The sequence below is a fragment of the Chrysoperla carnea genome, chromosome 1 (genome assembly GCF_905475395.1).
Source record: "Chrysoperla carnea chromosome 1, inChrCarn1.1, whole genome shotgun sequence".
In the NCBI taxonomy this organism is placed as follows: Eukaryota; Metazoa; Arthropoda; class Insecta; order Neuroptera; family Chrysopidae; genus Chrysoperla; species Chrysoperla carnea.
The window spans coordinates 21,664,186-21,681,763 of record NC_058337.1 but is presented as its reverse complement, the minus strand read 5'-3'; the positions used below and the strand labels follow the sequence as shown (position 1 = coordinate 21,681,763).

The window sequence follows — 17,578 nt, the reverse complement described above, 5'->3', positions numbered from 1 at the left end:
GAATTTCTGTGGGCTCGTCACACTGACTTCTTAGAAAAACACGCAAATAATTAAACCTATCATCTTGTTCGAACTGATAAACTACTTCGCCGTCCATTGATAGTATTAACGATTAACCTTTTTCCGGTGGAGTGTTTGTTGCTCACAGCTTCATATATTTAGATTTCTGTTCATTAATCTTTAACCCTTTAGAATTTGCTGCTTTTTCGAGATTTTTAATGCAACTATGAGGCTCGTTCTCGCAAGGATTGTTATATGATCTGCATAAGCTAGGCATTGATTCAAGTGATTCTATAAAGTCTCTTTGTTATTTATTCCACTCTCTCTAATTGCGTCCTCTAACAGTATGATAAATAATAAAGTAAATAAGAGTTCTCCGTGCCTTAGCCTTTTTAAAAAACAATTAAAATTTTTTTTAAAGATTAGTATTTCATAAAAATTAAATTATTACTTGCTGCCTTGTAATATGCATATTTTCTTACAACTAATACTTGTTTTTACTGAGACTTCCATTTCTAGAATTTAACACGGTGATTTCAGGGCACCCTATAAAATATAATTTTACTTTTCTATATAAAAATTACTGTTAAATTTCTTTTGATTATAAATTTTTTAAGGCATCCTCTCTAAGCCTATGAAGCATTACAATATTTAATTATATTAAAATGAAAAAAAGTAAACTTCAATAAAACGATATAAATAAATATTAACACACAGGCATCCACCGTACATGTATGTATGTTGTGTGTGTGTGTGTGTGTGTGTGTGTGTGTGTATGTATGTGTGTATGGTATCCTCCCAAACAATAGATTAAATTGGTTAGAATAATCACTGAAAAACTACTCTATATTTACTATAATACATAATTTTCCACGCCTACACTACAACAATGCCCATACATAGTAGGGTAATGTGTAGTATCCCTGGTTATTTGTACCTTCGATCGTTCTTAGTTTCTTCAAAGGTATAGAAATAAAGTAGAAAAATTTTATGGAGTGCATCGAATCACTAAAAATCTGCGAAAACAAAACCAAGGCATTGTTAGCTGGGTACCCACACACTGGAATCGATTGTAAGGAAGAAAATAATTAGTCAAAATGGGTGTATTTATTTCGTCTTCTAAATTAAAGGAATTCGCATTCACACATAATGTGTATTCAAGTTTCTTCCACTTCATGACTAAATCTGCAGAATTTGTTCCGTGTGGGATAATTGATTTCGTGCACTTGCGTATTAAGATTAAAATGATAAGTTAGCATGCCAGTAAGTATCCTCAATAATTTTTCTCAGCAGTTACAAACTTTCTAAACGTTTTTCAATGAAAAGTTTACTTTTTTCGTTTAAATATAATTAAATAAAATGAGTTTACATGAAAAACTTTAAAAGATTTATAATCGAAAGAGTCCAACCACTCCTGAGCAAGCACTCATGACCAAAACCATGCAAAAGCTCTTACCATTAATTACCATTAATTATTAATCGTTTAAGGTTTCTCCTCTAAACTCATAAAATTTAATTATATTAAAACGAAAAGAAGTAAACTTGACTTTTCATTGAAAAAATCTTTAGAAAGTTTGCAACTGGAAAAAAATCATTTGAAGACACTTACTAACCTGCTAACTAGCCACTTTAAACTCAAAATGCATATGCACAAAATCAATTATCTCACAGGGAACGAACACTGCCAATTTAGACATGAAGTGGAAGAAACTGGAATTAGAAGTAAGGAGGGTACAATAGCCAAACTGGTTACAGCACAATCTTCTAAAACCTACTCTGAACTGAAATTTTATCTGATCTAATCTTACCTAGAAAACAGCAGGTATACGAAGATCAGTTTTATTTATTACGAAGCAAGAAACCGAAATAATGATTGCCCATTTGTATTTTTTTTTTTTTTACAAAATAATAAGGAAATTATCTACTGCAAAAAACTACAAAATTTGTATCTTAATTGTTGATTTACAAACTATTGTTGTTTTTGTTTGAAATCACAATATATCGAAATCACTACTTATAAGGAGGTATTTAACAAGGCTACATTTAAGTTTTAAACTTAACTTAAAATATTGAGGTGGTAAAATTTTTGAAAATGCACCATCATGTACATTGGATCAACCAACGTAATATACCACTGATTAATGGCAATATGTACCCACTAAACTTAAGAATTATTTCTCTTTCTTATAAATTTCCATGTGTAAAGTAGCGTAGTTCAAGCGGAACAAAAGGTGTTATTCACCCCGAATTAATAAAAACGATGGCAGTTGATTCTGATACTGGAATCTCAGAGAAGAGATGTATCTCAGATGCATATGAGAGAACTTGTAGGGTTTTCAATGTTTCCATCATATAATATTATATGATGCTGTTCCTTAGAGTAAACTGTAAAGATTATATTTTGAAGAGAGTACTTTCAGATGGGAGTAATCCTAAATATATTAGATATGATTGAAAGTTCATTATGATCTTGTACAATGGATCACAAATTAATAAACTGTAAATAGGTTTTCTTTATAGTTGACATTGAAACTCTCCATAAATGCATAGTGTGTGTAGAAATAACAGTACTTTATGGAAGTATTATTTCCATTATTATACTTAAAATAAAATGGCTTTAAGAAGCAAATAAATGTAAAATTTGGTCTGAGGTACTACACTCTTCCCTTTAATATTACGAACAATAGCCTAACGTTATCGTATCGTATCCCATTATATCGACCAAAAAACGGTCGGATAGAGCTTTTTAATATTTATAAATAATAATAATATGTTCAAAATTTCATAATAACATTATATTTACTAACAGTGACAGGGTTGATGTTTTCGACCAGAGTCCGTCAGTGTCAGTCCGTTAGTTTATTCAACAAAATTCAATCGACGCGTTCGATGTGTTTTCGACAATATTTCGCATTTATAGCAGCAGCAACTACAACGTAAAAAATAACTGTGTACAACAATTCCCCAATGTTATATTCGAACATATAAAAATATAACATTTTCAGTCACATACATTGGGAACTTTAAAAATGTGCCCACAACAGTAATAATACAGTAACCTTGTCGTTTGAAAGAATGGGGTAGTGTGCATCAAATCCGGAAATTCTGATTTTTGCAGACTTGTTTATGATGTTATTCCAATGAATAATCCCAATTTGTGACCTAGAGCGCCGAACGCAACATTGTCAACAATCGAAAAATTAGGACAACATCATAAACAAGTCTGCGAAAAATCAGAACTACCGAATTTGATGCATACTGTAATGTATAAAGTTACTGTAATATAAAGTAAATGATTTAAGCGTAGTCAATTTAAAACCAGTCTGACCTAGAGTTTTAGGATATTCCGGCATAATACTCACTTTTATAGATGCAATTTTATCATTTCTTTCAATCAACTTCAAAAAAGGAGAAAGTTCTCAATTCGACTGTTTTTTTTATAATTTTTTTTAATGTTTATAACGTCAGAACTTTCGGCTTGATGAACCGATTTTGATGATTCTGATGCTTACCGTGTGGTCCCATTTCAATTTGATCCAGTTCTGACAATGGCATCCTTGAGAAAACCATATAAGTCTTAAATTTGCATTAAGTATAGGCGCGAAAAATGGGCGAATAACTCAATATCACCTCAACCATTTTGATTTTTCTTTTTTAGTGACCAATTAGTTAGTGTACTTTTGATTCACTAAAAATCACAAAATAAACTATTCCAAAACAAATTGCCTATCTAGACGCTCGCTAAATTGATGGATGTTCCAGTTGTACAGCTATATTTAGTTTGTATTCGTTCAACCAAGTCTACAAAATAGTATTGTTTTTTATTAACCACTTTGTATTTGTTGCCAAAAAAATTATATGGCCGCTATTTAGTGTATCATATTTTAACTGATTTTATGGCCCATATCTAACTCAAATACGATCAAAATCAGTCGATCGAGGCCATTTTATTATATATGAATGGTATTTAATTATATTGTGTGGAAAATATTACATTTTACTAGAATAGAAAAACTCATGCTTTTAAAGGTCAGTTAAACGGGCTTAGTTTTTTTTTCGATTTTTTTTATTATCACAATTTTATTTCGCTTGATAATGTTAAAATAAAGTTAAGATTTTTTTTTTAAAGTTTATGTTATTTTTAAATTATGTAACCGATAAATCGTAAAACCATTACCAAATACATCTTGTTAAGCCAGTTAGCATTTACTTACAGATTCTTGCAGATTATTAAAGTTCTCAGAACAATTTCTTTGGTGGATTTATTACAACTTAGATAGTTCTAAGTAGAAATTATATTTCTAAAATATAAATAAAAATTTTAACAACATTTTTTATTTTACCCATAATGATAATGATTCTTTCTTTTAAAGTTTCGAAATAATTTTTTCCTTATAAAAATACAAGATGTTCTAAAATTTACTACAGAACTCATCACTTCTTGAATAAGCTTATAAAGACGAACGGAAAAGCTCTTTATCAAAATCTGAGGCTCAATTCCCGAGGTAATTAACCAAATCAATTAATAAAAATAAATAAATTTATCAACAAGGTTTATATCAACAAGGTCCTAGGTTTGATATAACTCGCCCCCTTGGACCCCTCACCCTGTAGCCTTGGAGCCGAAGAGGATGAAATCGTCAAAAGTGGTCAACTCTGCCCAAAATTGATCAAATATTATTTAAAATGTCTTTTTAAGTAACTGTTGTAACTTGGTAATCTTTGCTTAACCTCACCCTTACCAAACTACATCCTTCTAAATATTATATTAAATCCAATAAATACCTAAGCTTGTTTCTCATTTTTAAATAATTGTTACAATTGGCTGCTTTCAATATAAATATTACAAGAATAATCAATTTTATAATATAATAAAGTCTTGTCCGATGTTTCGGACCGTTTATTTTTTTTCCTTATGTTTGTGGGACCAAAAAAATGAATAAACCCTATAGAGTTGGTAGCTTTTATAAGAAAAATGTTGATTTTGAAATTTTGTACTTCGAAAACATCAAATGTATTATTCTGTGTTCTACAACCCACTTGCCAACGTTTTTGTAATATCGGATTATGTACCATCGTAAAATTTTAACAATAGAAAAGGTTGTATTGTGATTAGGCTTTCAAGAAATCATAACGGAATGCTTCGAGGAGCAGATTTTTTTTTAATCTTCCTAATTCATTATTTAGATTCAAAACTGCTTAAGAAAAGCCAAATTATGATTTATTCATTGATATATTTGTTTTTAGGTATGTGACTTCATGCCACATCAGCAAAACTACTTTCTATTTTTTTAATTCAACATACTTTTTCATTTCAAAGATTTGATTTTACCAACAAAGTTTATTTTACAAATCTAAGATAAAAACAATAATGGGTCTTTTTCTTAGATGGACAAATGCTTTAAAATCAAAAAATTGTATCGATAAAAATTCTTCAAGCAAAAAATGTTGGGTGAATAGGCGCACATCTTACGTAGATAACATGTAGGTACTAGATAGCATAACACTTTAAATAAGAAAATTGTTATTGATTTAACAAGTTTTTTTGTTGGGAACATTTTTCCGCAAACGGTGCAGTTTAGAAAAAATCGGATTGAAAACTTTATTCAAAACTGTTTTTTCGTATCAAAATTGTGATTTCGTATAATTGTTTATGCCGAATCTAGACACTCTTCTAAACAAATTTTTCAATAGAAAAGGTTTGTTTATATAAAAAAATATTTTGATTTTGTTAAAATTGAATGAACTGTTTAAACCATTCGGTTTACAAAAAAATGACTCAAGCAAAAAATGTTTCCGTTTTTATAAGGAACAACTACCTTATTTAAAGTATTTGTGTAAAAGTTACCAGTTATGAATCAGAATGAGGTTTAATTGAATCTAAAAGTAAGGTCGAATTAAATATTTTGAAGTTTTTTGGGTAATCGATAATTCAATAATATTTTGTTGTAACTATTACTTATTATTTAAAAATTAAATCAGCCAACATACATTCATATTTAAACTTCATGAAGTATAAAAAATACGATTGGGTATGAGATGTGAAAGCTTTGAGCTTTTTTTCGTGTTTATACATATAAAAATTATTTTATTCAACAGTAGATGAAGTATAGTCAAGCGTTCATAAAGCGTTCAACGTTTTGTTTTGTTGGTATAATATTATTCACAAAAATGAATCCGCCTTGAATAATTAATAATCGCATTGAAATCATCTTTTCTATTCTGGTTGGAAACTACGGAAGCATAAATAGATACACAGAAAATACTCTTGGTAAAATTGGATAATGTGCACTTGTCATCGCAAAATATGATGTCGATTTCTGGTAGTATGCAACTTTTAAAATAGTAGCAACAACCACTGCAAAGGAATTATAATTTTTAGAAGTACTTAAATAAGAACATCAAAAATAGTTATGTTAAACATTTAATGCCCAGATTTGCTCGGATAAGTTAAGAAACTTGCTAATGCATTGTAGTAGAACATATTCGTATCCCTCGCGATGGGTTTCTCTCTAAAGTTATCCTATTCACGACCGTCTCCGTTTTGAAGAGGTCAAATAAAAAAAATACCTTATGCACTAAAGTCTAAATTTCATATGAAAGTAACCGTGCTTTATTTTATTACTTATAAACGTTTCCACCATTGTTTTTTCTGATCAAGAAGAAAATACCAATACGTGATAGTAAACTGGTTATTTTGTTTTAAGAACAAAATACTTTCGCTTTCTAGTTTGCTGCTGAATCATGAGATATTTGAAGATTCTTATTCGGATTCTACTATTAAAAATAAATAATTAAAAAATCAAAAATTCGGCGGCGTCAAATAAAATTTGATAAGTAAGAAACAAGTCAAGTAGTTTACAAGGCGACTTTAATAATATACTCGATAGCTTTGTTTAATTTTTTGATTAACGTATTACTTTCACAAAAAATCTGCAATTTTGTCTTTTTTTTAACTGTCAACATCGATCGAGCCTTTTGGAGGATACGAGGTAATAAAGAAATTAACATACATACAAGATGCGCTCGAAAAACATAACAACTCCTTGACAACCGGTTAAAATAGATGTAAAATTTAGACGAATACACAAGTTTTCCCTTTTTTCAGTGTTCAGTTTCAAATTATTTGGTCAAAAATATACATAATACGCAATAAAATGCTCATGTTATATACAGCATCTGCTTGAATTCCTTTTGTATATTAAATAAATGTTTTCGATTTTATCGTTATTATTGGTTAATGGTGGCTGAGTTTATTGTTATTATTATTATAAATAGGGCAATTGAAACCATAATGTCACGCATTCGTGTCTATATCTATCTCATTTATTAGTGTTTTTTTTTTAATATTCATTCGATCGTTTTGTATTATTATTATATAAACCATTAAATTGTGTGGAACCTAAATATAGATATGAATTAATTTAGATATTTTAATATAATCTACAGGATGATAAACATTATATCAATATTTATACAAATTGTCTTCGGGTTGAGTTTAATTTGTATAAAATCGTGCCAAATAAAGCGAAAAATAAACACTGAAAGAATAATACCAATTCCCTACTTTTTATACCATGTATGGATGAAATATATCAAAGTATATTAAGTTTAGCCCCAAGTTTGTAACGCTTAAAAAAAATGATGCTACCAACAAAATTTTATATAAGCTAATTAGTCCATTTTCGGTGCCTGTCTACCTGTCCGTCTGTGAAGACGATAACTCAAGAATGAAAAGGATATCGAATGTTGAAAGGATAAAAAATGTTCCTAATAAAAAAATAACAAATTTTTTTTTGAAACATTTTTTCGCAAACATCACTGTTTACCTGTACATGACGTAAAAAACAAACGATTTCGTAATCAGCACTGTCTATACATGGTATTTCAACAATTAAGTCAGTCAATTTTTTGTTTTCATTTATTTTAGATTTTGTTTTCCTGATTGCATGTAAAGTTTGTTTAAAGTCATTTTCAAATACTGATATTATATTTGTATTTATTGTGCCATTTTATTCCAAAACTTCTAATTTAGTTGCTTAGATCCTATTATTTTTGCAAACTGGTCATTACCTTGTCATTTTATTCATTCAATAAAGCTGTGTTAAACAGAAAAAAAAAGTTTCCCAAAACATAAAAAAAATATTTAAAACTAGCTTCTGAATTGATGAATGGGCTACTGATTAATTTCAAATCGAAAGTAACTTTTATTTTTCATTTTGTGATAAAATATCATTTTTTACAAGCGACCGATACAAAAATTTTGAATTTATACTTGTTCTGTCCTGTTTGTGTTCTGAAAAAGGTTGAATAGTGAAGTAAATTACACAAATAAAACACGGCCAAAAAAACAGCGTGCACAATAAAAAAAAAGGTAAAACACTGTAGTCCATGAGCTGATGAATGAAAATTAATAATTCTTGTGAAACAATTGGCGATTGGTTGATTGTAGTGTTAGTCGTGTAGATTGTAGTGTTACTCATTTTGATACTTATTTTTTGCTTACTATATTTCGATATCTCATTTATTTAAAAAGACACCTACTCCTCGCATGCTACTTAGAACTACACCAGGCCATCACAACTATTTAAATTAATTTTTGTTGTGAACGACGTGAATTCAACCCATAACCCAGGGTATGCTTCGAATAACAGGTTATACACTTTAATCCAACTAAGCCTCTTGAATTACCGAAATAATTGATGAAATCACCCATTGTGTGATATAGACAATTATATCACGTTAGTGATTAGCAAGTTTAATCTAGGTCTTGCTCCAATATAGTACCACTTCAAAAATACCAATACCAAGACCGTATCTGTATGAATTAAGATCAAAACTAAGAGCCAACTCTCCAAGGCCAAGATGTATTTGCACAAGACCAAGACCCATGGAAAAAAAAACCTTTAAAATTTAATTGAATTTTATGCCAAGAAAGCGTGTTTAATTCGCCGAAATATATTTTTTCACGGCTTTTATTAGGAAAATAAAACAAAGTAGAATACCCTATTGATTAATTTTACAGTGATTATTAAAATAAATACAAGATCAAGGCTTGAGTGGCTAAGAATAAGACCAAGACTGCGATTATTTTGCAAGACCAAGAATAAAACTAATAATGCAAGGCTAATACCAAGATATCTACGGTTGATCTTGACCCTGGTCTCGTCCCATCAATACATCATGTGCTTGAAAAAAGCCAATGAAGGATAAAAAACACTAGAATTATTCAAATAATGAGATAGAATTAAGGATGGTGCTTTTCATAGTGAAATTAATTGGCAGTACATAGTCGGTGTGGTACTGAAGTCGTGTGAGCGCGACCCCTGTAGTCCACACGACTAACTTCCCAGAGGAGGAAAAAACATTAAAAAAAAGGTCCTGTTTGCTTTCATCGAATATTCTTCGAACATGTACTGTAACTTATGCTGGAAGCATCATTATCTCCGTAGATAAATGATGTGTTTTATACACTTTTCAGATTCTGTTTATTCAGTTTTTTCCATTTTTTATTACCATTAAAAAACGGCCCAACAAATTCTGCTAACTCTTTCAGTTTTTAAATACGCGATTACGCGTCGAATAATCCCAGTTACGGGTTAATGTCATAACTGGTTCGCGAGATAATCGAGGCGAAAGAATTTGAACGAACATACACACATACGTACACACACACACACACAAACATCACATTGAAAAGGTTTGATTCGGATATTGCGGCCTTGAAACCGCGGAAATATGTAAAATTGGAGATTTTCAAAATCGGCCCCATTACATGAACTTCCTCTGGGAAGTTAGTTATACGTGAAAAGCTTTATTCGATTCGATCCATACCATAATAAAAGAATAATGTAGAAGCAGTGTTTTTAAATAATAATTGGTACTAGCAATTAGTATTTTTGCCAGCGTATTTAGTTGATAATCCGTGTAACTAGCTAGCACTAGGACTATGGTATACAAAATGAAAAGCCATATAAATCATATCAAAAAATATATTATTGTGTGTAAAAATTATTGTTAAAGTTTTTAACAAAACATTTTTAATATCAATTTATTTCTTTTTTTTCGGTTTAAATTAGTAGGCTTGGGCTTGTTGTGTATACGCGACGAGGTCGATTTGGTTGGATTCCCTCTTCTTCTCTTTCTTTCTATACACATACATATTGACAGTTATTGTAGTTTTTCTTCATTTTTTTTTCCTCAGCTTTTCTTTTTTACTAAAATTAATTTCTTTATAAATTATATCTTTAGATAAAATTTATTAGGTATTTTTTTATCTTTCTCATACACTCTCATACACACCTACTCACATATGGGTTATAAATTTATTTTTATTACAGGATGATTTATTGAGTAATTGCATTTACTAAGTGCGAATAATTTTTTACCTTTATAGAAAGGTTATTAACTTTAAAAAATCATGTGAGGTCATTGTTTAAAGTATTCTATTCTTTGTGTCAGGTCATTACCTGCACTTTTTTTTAATTCTTTTGCATCCTCTTCCCTTTAATTTTTTATCTAAATGTGAATAGTAAAAAAAAAAGATACAAGTAGTAAACTAAAAATAAAAAGGGTGCAGTTTTTAAATAGACAGCCTCTATAGATATTTTTGGTGTAGTTCAGTGCTTTATTTACAAGTGGATCAAAAAGGTTTGGTCTTATAGGAACTGTAAAATTTTTGATTAAATTAGGAAGGATTTTTTGGGGTTTTCTCAAAAACGGCTCAAACGATTTCGATTAAACTGGCCACAAGTCTAGACCTTAAGGTCTTCCTAGGATTGGTATAAGCCACATATCCGAGGAAAATTCGAGAAGGCCCACATCCTTGGGAAAAACTTTTTTTTTGGGTTTTCTCAAAAACGGCTCAAACGATTTCGATTAAACTTGCCACAAGGCTAAACCATAAGGTGTTCTTAGGATTGGTATAAGCCACCTATCCGGGAAAATTTGAGAAGGCCCACACCCTAAGAAAAACCTTTTTTTTTGGGCTCTCAAAAATGGCTCTAACGATTTCGATTAAACTTGACACAAGGCTAGATCTTAAGGTGTTCCTAGGATTGGTATAGTCTACATATACAGGAAAATTCGAGAAGGCCCACACCCTTGGGAAAACCTTTTTTTTGGGTTTTTCTCAAAAATGGCTCCAACGATATCAATTTTAAATAATATATCAATTTTATAATATAATAAAGTCTTGTCCGATGTTTCGAACCGTTTATTTAATATATCTTTCTTTATAAATTATAGCTCATGTGTTATTCTGGTGTAGGAGCTATATTGTTCTACAGTTTCAATCAAATTCATTTGGTTCTTTTTGCGTGAAAGCGTAACAAGCTAACATTTATTCAACTCGATAAAGTATGTATAGAGTCAAACATAGCCAGTATATAATCGGGGTTTTAAGAAAATAGTTCCGAATTTAAAGAAATTTTATTTTTAATACATTCATTCATCCTCACAAAATTTTACATTTATAATATTTCAGTATCAGGATCACGATAAATAAAAAGCGACGGGGAAATTTTTGGTTGAAGGGGTCAATAGTTATTTCAAGGTCATCACGATGGATTACTTAATGGACCAGTTTGTTACAAAAACCAGTCACATACACAATGTTGCCAAATTAGCAGGGAAAGGTTCACATTTTTCTAGTGGCTACTTTCGGCAATGTTACCTAATTTGCGCTCTCACGGGAAACGCTGGTATTCTCAAAAATGTTTCAAACATATATTCTTTGTTTTATCATGAGAAATTTTTTTTTTAAAATAGGTATATTTATAGTAGAGACGTCCAAAAGGATATTTGGAGATTAACTCGAGCCCATCAGATAAACAAGGTTCCTGGGACATTCCTAATTACCTCCACCAAATATTAACCGTACGTAGGGTAGATGATGAGATTAAAAAGCAAAAAATCGATAGATGAATTAACTCGTTAGTCTAAGCTATGGTGGGCTAGTTACATGCTTAAAAATTTACATTTCAAGAATCACACAATTTAAGCGTGACGCAAGGAAATAGGATAAAATGGAAATCTTCCTTTTTTAACCCTTCCACGGGGCCACCTTCACCTCCCAAACCTTCGGATTAATATATTTCCGTTATCAAAGATACTTGGAAGTACCTATTACAGTTTCAATGACTGACGCGATCAAGTTATTTTAATTTTTTAATTTTCTAAGTCCTGTAAATCCTTTCCACACCTCAATATACTTAATGGGATCCTTTTTTGTCAAATTATCTAAGCTACAAAGTTCAAAGGAGCTCGACGACGTTCTGAAGACAATCCTGTTACTACACATCGTGGGCTACCTTACTATTAATCGACCTAAAAAGTTGACCGACAAATTCCTAAAGGCACTGCTTTAGTAATTAATATATCCGCGCTTCTTTCTGTTATACAGCTAAGCAAGAGAAAATTAAAAATCTTCTGAATATTTTTCGTTCTTGTGTTTTACTTTTTTAACTAAAAGAATCATCTATTGACAATAATTTTATAAACTTACTATATTTCGTTCATATTTTCTTTTGATAGCATATAATTTGAATTGGAATCACGTGACTTTATAATATACCATACATATTATTAAATATCTAAAGTTTTCTTTCAATAATAATGTAAAAAGAAAATTGGGTATGATATGTTAAAAAAAAATGTAGGTATATATAATGGTTTAACATAAATATTTGATTTTAATGGTGTCAGCAATGCTAGTTAAAAATACAATTTTCATATCAGGAGCGCAGTTTATAATTTTATAATTAAGTAAATGAATTAAATTCATAAAGTTTAATTAGATTAAACTATTTTTTTTTAAGAAATCCCAACAGCATTTAATTCCGATCTCTTAATATCAATGATTAACAAAAACTTCGAAGGATTTCCTGAATGGAATTTTTTTTGTACGTATGCTCCAGACGTACTGAGTCACCCTTTAGTAAGATCCTGGTTCTAAGGTTAGATACAAGAAAATGTTTCATGTAAAAGTTTTTCATATCAAAGAGGGGCATCGGATAGGCAGCTTGGGAATTGAGCCTTGTTTATTGGGTCAATTCAGATTTTCATGGTCAATTAAAGAGAAATCCGATTTCATCACAAATAAGAGATTAAAGTCTATTTTGAATTATATAGTTGTTCCATTCAAAACAAGAACGTTTTTTCCAATTTTTTCGAAATATAAATAGATTTGGCAGAATTTGTATGTGAAAATCGATCTTTAAACTACAAAATAATACAGTATGCTTTTTTATACTTACTTTCGGAATGGATTTCTTCTCAATTCAATATGCAAATCTATTTATTTATACAAACGCTAAACTTTATATGTTTAAAATATCGATACTTTCATTATTTCCCCAAATTTATTTTCAATGCATTGTCATCAAGTTACACCACTGTGCCGTATTATTTTATTGTCAAAATACTAATAGTATCATTGGAAATACTCAAAATACATCGTCAATTTTCCTTTAAAAAAATATATTTCATCTACGCCCGTGAGAAAAAAGTACCTTTCTCACTCAATATGGGAAAAATAGTGCATTGCCGCCCTAGTGTGACAACTAGTGTGTGCACTAGGGTGATAATGAATTCAGTTACTACAGTAACTTTTTTAATTTTCTATTTTTCTCAATTAGCCATAACAAATTTTTATTATAATTATCGTTTATTTTCACATTTAAGAGGCGTAGATAAAGTTTTGTACGATATAAGTGTGATAACGCATTATTAATGTACTTCTGCGATTGTCCAACTCGTGCTACGCACTCGTTGTGCATATTTGGAAGCGTACATTAGTAATGCTGTTATCCCGCTAGTATCTTAAAAAACTATTATCTATTAAATGTTTTAATACGTATTTTATATATTTAAAAAACTGAAGGTTTTTAAATATATTTACATCCTCTAGATTATCATATAATGTAAGATATTCATCTACTCTCCACCTCCTGAAGTCACGCAAAAAAAAAATTTTAACATATACGATACTGTAATTCGCGCATAGTTGGTAATTATTGTAAATGGTGAAATATTCATATAATTTTTAATATACTGAAAGTGATGTATTATCAAAATCGAAAAATATATACAAAGTATTTTTTTTTTGCATGCATATTATTTATATTAAATAGGTGTATATACCTACTATTAAATGTACTACAGTAGAATCTCGATAACTTAAACCTCGGTAACATAAAAACCTCTGTTACTTCAAAAAATACTATGTTCCCTTCCCATCAGAGCCCAAAACCTCTAAAACTTAAAATACGCAACCTCTATAACTTAAATAAATAATCTCTGTATAGGCCCTCAGTAACTACATAGAAACATGTACATACCTCTATATTAACTAGGGTACATAGAAACATGTACATACCTCTATATTAACCTTTACCTAACATAGACACTTGATAACTTAAAACCTCTATAACTTAAAATATTTTGTGTTTCCCTTGGACTTTAACTTATCGAGATTCTACTGTATTTAGTACATATTATTTAGTAACTATATGGTAGTTAACTCGAAAAAATATATTACTATTCGAAATAAAATACATTTTTCATTTTTGATAAATAAAATTTTAATAGAATTTTTAATGTATACATAGATAAAATAGTCCGTGGAACAACACCCTTTTTGTTGAATGATCAATACATGCTTGAAACGCCGTGAGGGACTTCCTTTTAGTTAGTATACCAAACTTTCTTTCTTTTTTCGAAATTTCTGCGTGTTCAAATGAACATGATAACGTCTTATTCAAGCTATCGGTCTGAAAAAAACACAGCAGGGAATTTGTCGGATACTTTGACTACTTGATAATATTAAACAATTCAGTAAAAGTGAACTATATATGTATTAAAAAACAAAAATAATTAAGTATGACATATTCGAGGTGATTGACAAGTTTGTCATTGTTTAATAATTATTAATGTTATCGAAAAAAGTCGTAGAGAAAATTTGTTAGGCTTGTCAAAAGGAAGCCACTCACGAAGTTTCAAATATGGATTAATCATTTAACAAAAAAGGTGCTGTCCCGCGGACTATAAAAGGTGTGTTGTAAGTAAGGGCAATAAAATATGAAATCAAAATGAAACCAAAAAAAATTAAAATCGATTCATCCGTTTTGGCGCTACGTTGCCACAGACAGACACTACACACAGACACACTCACATAGCGTTCAAACTTATAACACCCCTTTTTTTAGTTCGAGAGTTAAAAAATACTTTGAAAAAATTCATTTGTAACACAGAATCATTAACTGTCAGAGTAAAAAACAATTTTAATGTGTTAATTCAATAGAATCATTAACGATCATTTTTTTACACAGTATATTTGGGTTTCTAAACATATTGATATTCGATACCTCTTTATTCGATAATTCATCCATATAATATCTGTATAATATGTTTTTATATATATAATTGTACAAAAAGGTAAGGATAGATTATATATAATACATAAAAAAATTCAATAATTGTTACATAATAAACTATATTATGTTACAAATAAATCAGTAATAATAATGTCAAAATATGTTTTTATTATAATTAACGAAATAATTTATTGACCAATTATTCAATAATAATATTACAGAGATAGATATATTTAAATGTATAATATATAATAAATACATTATGTTTCTTAATAATGCCCTTTGTGTGTCAGAAAATAATTCATTTCGTGTAAGAAACCAAAACAAAAATTGTAAAATTTAAAATATAATTTGGCCCAACCACGACTATAGTTCAAAGATCTTAGCGGTCAAAGTTTTCACATCGCCTGAAACAAACCAAACGTCGCGTCGCCTTAAAGAAGATATCAAGAAATAGAAAGAATATACATTGACAACAAATGTTCCATTTCGAAAAACAAACAACTTCACAGCATATCAAGTATTTTTTAGTTAGTATAAAGCATATTTTCATTTAATCAATAGATTTGTCGCAGTTTCAAAAATATTTTTTTTTCTTTTCATTTTCTTATTGTAGAAAAACTAAACTTATACCAAAATTTTGATTTTAACAAGTGAAAACAAACAATTGACTAAGTTAATTGTTGAAATACCATGCATAGTCAGTGTTGATTTCTTTATCACATTACACATACAAACATGGGACACATACATACTGATAATCAAGTATGGTACATATTATAAAATTTCTGCCTACTTGGCTCCCTCACGGGTAAACAGTGATGTTTACAAAAAAATGTTTCAAACAAAAGTTGTTTAATTTTTGATAAGAAACATTTTTTACATTTGAACTTTTGTTCTATCTCTAACGGCTTACAAGATGGGTCCTACGAACCCAAGACCCAATTGACCTATGATGCTCATTTACGAACTTGACCTCACTTTTTACGTCCTGAGTACGCTGTTTCAGCTCGATATCTTTTTTTGTTTTTGAGTTATCGTGTCCACAGACGGACGGACTACCGAAAATGGACGAATTAGGTGATTTTATGAACACCTATGACAAAATTATTTTCCTAGCATCATTATTTTTAAGCGTTACAAACTTGGGACTAAACTTAATATACTATGTATATTTTATATATACATGGACACATCAAATGAGATGGTAGACAAAAACAAAAAAACTGTTAAATAATGCCGATTTAATGAATAATACAATATCAAAATAAGTTACAATTACAATTACTATTATGATTATTATTATTCAAATTTGGACAGAAGAAAAAATTTACTCGACAAAAATTATAAATTTGCATTTACCAGAAATATTATGGAGCCTATACAAGATTAGCAACTACTATCACCAAATTAACAACGAGTAACATTTGCTAATTATAAGAGCAGTTAAGATTAGTTAATTCATATTAATGATAAGTACATTTTAGTCGAAATACGTATTTATATAATAAAAAATTGAGCTCGGAAAGTGGGGAAAATATCTAAATTTAATTCGAAATATCCTAGAGTTCTCGTATGCTATATTCGATTGAATGAATACACGAACCCAAAGTTTGAAACTATTATAGTAAGCCAAAACAGGCCTCTAAATGTTACCCAATTTCGATTTTTTAATTTCTATTATGACAAATCATGATGATAGAGCAATCACTAACTCTTCTGTAGTAAATAAATAGTGGAAGCACAATTAAATTACATAGTATATAATAACTTCCGATATATTATACATTTATTTGCGCTCCCACCATATTTATGAAACCACTCCTGAAATAAAATAAGTAAAACAAACAATTGACTAAGTTAATTGTTGAAATACCATGTATAGACAGTGTTGATTACTCTATCATATTACACATACATACATGTCACACATATAAAACTGACATTCCCTTATAACACATACTATACAAATTGCGCATAATTTGCGCTCTCGCGGGTAAACAGTGATGTTTACGAAATAATGTTTCCAACAAGAGTTGTTTATTTTTTTATAAGGAATATTTTTTACATTTAAACTTTTGTTCTATCTCTTACAGTTTACAAGATGGAATTGACCTATGTTGCTCTTTTTCAAACTCGACCTCACTTTTTACGTCACGCTATAAATATTTCAGCTTGATATCTTTTTTCGATTTCGAGTTATC

General features: G+C 29.6%; 1 protein-coding gene across 1 annotated transcript in view; it reads left to right on the top strand.

Moving 5' to 3' along the window:
* Positions 1–17,578, top strand: part of LOC123294804 (lachesin-like) — a 551,245-nt gene that overhangs the window by 523,149 nt on the left and 10,518 nt on the right. The gene's annotated exons all lie outside the window — the stretch shown is intronic.